Source organism: Actinia tenebrosa, unplaced genomic scaffold, assembly GCF_029948245.1.
Source record: "Actinia tenebrosa isolate PJP-AT-01 unplaced genomic scaffold, QUT_ActTen_1.0 PGA_scaffold10__47_contigs__length_13832649, whole genome shotgun sequence".
Taxonomy (NCBI): domain Eukaryota; kingdom Metazoa; phylum Cnidaria; class Anthozoa; order Actiniaria; family Actiniidae; genus Actinia; species Actinia tenebrosa.
In genome coordinates this window covers 4739441-4745440 of record NW_028292570.1, presented here as the reverse complement: position 1 = coordinate 4745440, position 6000 = coordinate 4739441, and positions in this window count along the sequence as shown.

Genomic DNA, 6000 nt, shown 5'->3' with positions numbered 1-6000 from the left:
TAGATACCGTTTCGACTACGTCGTGCTATTATGCCCCACCTACGTGAATAACCGCACCTGGACGGGCATAGGAGTGAAAGATGACGACTTCTTTGTAGATATCTTAGATCCTAACGAGTTATCCGGCCATCTTAAGTTTTGGCACAAACAATTCCCCAAGAATACGCAAACCCTCCTTATACTGGATGACATTGCCTGCGGGGACGACGTAAAAAAGCGCACCTCCGAGCTCGTTAAACTCGCCTTCAGCGGTAGACACGACAATATCAGCGTTTGGTTGCTCTCGCAGCAGCTTACCAGCGTCTCTAAGCCTTTTAGGGAAAACATAGGATCACTTGTCGTATTTTATACTCCGAGCAAGTCTGACCTGGAAACCATCTTAAGCGACTACGGCGGTGAGATATCCAAGGAACAGTTACACGAATACATGCGGCATTTAAAAACGCACCAACATTCCAAGATGATCTTCTCTTTGAGGTTTCCGTATTCCATTAACATATATGGACATTGAGCAGCTCTTAGATGAAGTCCCCACACAGTTAGACGAAAGTAACCTCAAGGAACAACTTAACATCCTCGTGTCTTCTGGGAAGTGTAAAGAAATGATAGGCAAGGAACTTACCCATGAACAGGTTAATAAGTTGTCGGAAGAGGAGGTTAAGAAGTTCCATAAGAGGTACGAGGCTGCCCTTGCAAGTAAGACCACGGACGCCGTAGCAGACTCCGCTATCCGACTTGCGACTAAATTGCTTGGACTTGCACTGCCTATAGACGACGTGGAGCAACTGCGGAAGGACATTAGCGAGGACTATGTCATCGCCCAAGAACTTAAGATAACCTGCGGGTGGTTGTCTTTGAAGTGCGGTAAGTTAATGGCAGTCGCCTCTGCGGCACTTCACGTAGCTCAGCACGTCGACTTGAAGGAGGTACTAGGTTCCTTCGGAACATCTTGGAAGGACTTCAAGAAGGATAGAGAAGTCGAAAAGGTCTTCCAGGCGGCACTTGCTGAGGTACCTGATCAAGTCGCCTCAAGTACTTAGTCAAGTCGTTGTCAAGTCACCTCAAGTACTTAGTCAAGTCGTTGTTAAGTCACCTCAAGTACTTAGTCAAGTCGTTGTCAAGTCACCTCAAGTACTTAGTCAAGTCGTTGTTAAGTCACCTCAAGTACTTAGTCAAGTCGTTGTCAAGTCATTGCCAAGTCATTGTCAAGTCGTCATCAAGTTACTTGTCAAGTCCTTCAAGTCCCTTAATATAAGATGAGTGGCACCGAAGAACAACCACCCGTAGAAGATACCAAGATTACCAAGGCTAAATCTCCAGGCAGAGTCGCTGCCGGAAAGAAGCTCGCGGAGATGAATAAAAAGAACAAAGCCAAAAAAGAAGAAAAGGTGGAGGAAAAAGAAGAGGAATCCTTTATTAATCCGGGATACGTCATTGGCGCGTTAGGAGTCGCTATAGCAGCAGGCAGCCTTTACTTACAATGGCGGGCAGCAAAGCCAAAAGTAAAGTTGGAGCCAGCGCATTACACGCCTACGGAGCCGCCCGTTAGAAAAAGTAAGATCCCTGAAATGGAGTAATAACCTTCTCGCTTTGTAATATAATGTCAACCGCGTTATTGAAAACTGTTGAAGAAGCAGCTATCATTACTTCCATCGTTGCGGGTATTGGTTGGGTAGGTAAGAAAGTGCTCAAAGAAGACTTTACTGAAGACCCAAGCAAGAGCTTCGCTAATTTTGCTAAAATGACCGCTGCCGTAGGCGGGGCTATCATGGTAAAGGATTACCTACGGAAGGAAAAGTACCTACCTACGGTGTGATTTTCTAATATATAATGGCTAGCGTGGTCGCAGGTGGAGTTATTGCAGCCTTAGCATTCACTGGAGCTAATTATGGTGGTCAATATTTGGATAGATTAGTTAGAGGTGATCGCAGCGGAGATTTGGCCGCCGAAAGGAAGAGACACGACTTAGCGCTGGAGAAATATCAGCGAGACGTGGCAGCTTGGAATGAAAAAAGACAAGCTTACAGGGATTGGTTGGATAAGAACTACCAAGAAAAGATGCAGGCGGATAAGAACTTCGAAAACACAGACTACGCCTTTAAACTTTATGCGCAAGCACACCCCGCGGCATTGACGGGGTTAAGAAAGCCCCAGTTCAAGAATTACTACCAGCCTTCTAAGAAACAAAAAGACAATGAGTTGGTCTTCGTAGGAGTCGCAGGGCTGGCGGGAGGCGTAGCTTTGGCGTATCTGCTCTAACGAAGGGGACTTGTCCCCTGTAATATATGATCGTCTTTTTGGAAAGCGATAAAAATAACTTTACCACTTATTTAAATCCCCCCATTAAAGCCCATAAGGTTAGGCTCATAAGTTGCTCTTTGTACAATTCTTGGTATAACCTGATTAGGGGCATAGTCACTGAGCATACAGGAGGATCTAACTATCAAGCCGTATTGCTGCCCGATGGACATTACACACCAATCACACTGGCCAAGGAATTAGCAAAACACGGTTATACTCTCACCACAGGATTGCCGCACGAAATGACCCTCAAACATAATATGTCAAATTATTCAATGACTTTTGGAAAGTCTGACCCATTGGGATCTTTATTATGTGCTTCAGGCAAGACGATTACCAACACAGCCATACCTGTGAAATGGAAAGTCGCATCCTCTTACGAAGTCTATTGCGATTTAGTCCATAGTTACAACAATGGAGAAAAGTCTTCTCTTATGTCCAAATTCCTACCTAAGGGTAATCCATTTGACCTGGTAGAATACACTCCCATTTCTTTAAGCTATGATTTGTCTAATTTGGTAGAAAGCATAAACATCACCATTAAAGTGGACGGAGAGACGGTGGATTTCAATGGACGTCAAATCAATCTTGTCCTATCCTTCGCTTGAATCAAGCGAAGCGCGATTCTATTCATATAATGGGCCGCGTAGAGGATAAACTCAAAAGGATTTACTATGGACCTGAAGGCTATTGGAGAGGAGCATCAGCTATCAAGAAACTCGCGACCGCGGCCAGGGTATCAGAAGAAACGGCTAAGAACTGGCTAAGAAAACAAACCCTCTGGCAGGTTTATCTTCCCGTGCCTAAGTACATTCCCAGGCCCAGCTTCACCGTAAATACCCCCAATGAAGTTCATCAGGCGGATTTGCTTTTCTTACCGCACGATAAGGTGAGAAAAAAGACCTATAGATACGCTTTGACCGTAGTTGATATCGCAAGCAGATACAAGGACGCCGAACCCATAACCAGCAAGGATTCTGGGGAAGTCGCAGAAGCCCTAGGTAGGATTTATAAGCGCGTCTTGAAATGGCCTAAGCTGCTGCAAGTGGATGCGGGGACAGAGTTTATGGGCGTGGTTACCAAGACCCTGAAAGACCACAGCACCAAGATTAGGAGAGCCGAAGCTGAGTACCACAGGGGTCAGAGCATTGTCGAAAGATTCAACAAGACCTTGGCCGAGCGTCTCTTTGGGTACCAGTATTGGAAAGAGCTGGAAGATCCCTCCAAACGCAACAGGGAATGGACTCAGAGGCTCCCCCAGGTGGTCGCGGCTTTGAACAACGAGGCGGCCAGGGCTACGGGGATAAAACCCAAGGATGCCATAAAAAAGAAACACGTGGAACACAAGTCCTACGTCAGAAGTTCGAGGGCGGTCTTCCCCCATGAAAAAAAATTAGGTAATGTCACAGTCCGATATCTCTACGGACCGGGTGAATTAGAAGGAGGATCCAAAAGAGCTACGGATCCTAATTGGTCTTTGGAAACTTACCAGATCCGAAGCGTAATAGCTAAGAAGGGTCAGCCCATCTTGTATTATCTTCACGATGGCCCCACACGTGGGTTCGTCATGGAAGAACTGCTTATCGTGTGATGTCCGAATGCTATCGTATGCACTCCGTCATCACACATCCATCGCTTACCGTCAAATGCAGACAGTGACACCTTCTCCTGCGTGACGTTATGTATCTGATGACCATAGCTGCGCAGGCTGTTCATCTTATGCCGCTGTTCCTTGCGTGTTTGTAATACGTTGAGGTAGGACTCGTGCGTAATGTCCTTCTTAACCACGTACTTTTTTACGCCTTTAGCTTTCTTTTCTACGCCGTCTAACTTTAGCACGCTGTACATCTTTGGTTTCAGACCCACGTACTCTACTATGGGTTTTCCTAACATTTCGTCTTTCATCTTCCCAATTACCTTCTTATTCTTCGCAGAGTAAAGGAAGTGCTCCTTCGGGTAACCGCTGGTGTCGTACTCATCTATGTCGGGGAGGCAGTCTTTGTAAACGTCTTCCGTTTGCACTTCTAGAATTAGGGAGTCGGTGTCTGTGTACAGGAGGCGACAGCGGTCTCCGTACTTTGGCTTAAGCTTATCGTAGTAGAACTCGTACATAAGCAGCTTCGATAGATCCAGCACCGTAAAGCCTGTGTAAACGGGCTTGTTTAGTAAGAGGTTTGCCCTTTTCATGTGAATCACGTAGAAGTTCAGCATTTCTACGTATCTAACGAAGCCTGGCTGTGACACGTATGCTTCTGCTTCCTCTTTGGTGCTGACTATTTTTACGCTTACGCGCTTGCGGATGTTCTCCATTGTCTTTCCGAACACGCTGTTGTTCATCAGTTTGAAGAGGTTTTTCTCGAAGTCATTTTTCGCTGCGGTACGCTTTTGCGTGTTAAAGTCAATGTAGGGGCGCATCCAGGGTTCCTGCGTGAATTTTAGGACTCTGTGGATCTTCTCTACGCGCATTCCGTGTCGCACGTAGAACTGCAGGTTGCGGTAATGTACCACATACTTCTTCTTATCCATCAGGTTCATAGTTAGTTTCCTGTACGGTTTGTAACCAGGGCACATTTGCTTTTGCAGCGGACTTAGCTGCTTAAATGGTATCTCTATCGCTTCTGGTGCTAAGGGGAACTCATTGTGTTCGTCGTGCAGGCGCTCTGGGTACTCCAGATCCACTTCTAAGACGTAACCCTTGTCTTCCTCCTTTCCTACCTGCATGTAGAAGTCTATCGGCTTCACTGGATCCCATTCGAAGTCTCTCACAGGTAGGTACTGTGACATTGCCCAACCATAAAGGTTATTCGCATCCAGGTAGTAAATGTATGTGGTTGGTTTCTCTGGGTCGTGCTCTACTAAGGGGTTGTTTGCGCGGGCGTAACGTCGGCTGGGTCCGCATACGCCGCCACGAATACCGTCTTCCATAAACCGATACATGTCGTACTCCGTTAGGAGATCCAACTGCGCATTTGTTTTCTTTAACAAAGCACTCCAGCTGAGCCCAGGAGCCGTGTAGAAATTAGCGGGATCCAATCCGTAATATTCCATAGCCATCTTTCTGAAGCTTTGGAAAACATCTGCAAGCAGCACTACGTCAGACCTTAGGTAGATGTCGTGGTAGTCCCCCATGTTCTCACAGGAGTACTTTTCCCACACGTCTAACGCATGCTGGTACTCCTCGTCCTTTATACCGGACTCGTTTAGGGTGCTGTAGAAGCGATCTTTGGGTGGTAGGGGTTCTTTGAATCGATCCCAGGAGTCCATGTATTCGTATGGGTACACTCCTTTCCTTTCCGCGCCGTATTGGCTGGAAATGGGGAACTCCGTGTTGTATTTAACCAAGTTTGCTAAGGAGTCCGCCATGAACTGCTGCGAGTCTAAGAACTTCAGCTTGCCCACAGTTACGGACATGTACCTTTCTTTGTTGTTGGGTATGCACTTTACTTCGGAGCCGTCTGTTCCTTGTAGTAGCAAATGGGAGTCGTAACCCCTTAAATTGTGAAAGAATACGGGTATTTCCATTTCTGGATCTACTTTGAAGTTTATATTGCATTTCCAATGAGCCGCTCCTCTGTATTTACCCGTGATGTGGCAGTGATCCCTAACCTTATCCACATAGAAATCCTCAACGAATGCTTTATGACAATGAATGCAGTGGGTGGAAGGCTTTCCCGGCTTTTCCCCCTTCTTAGCATACTT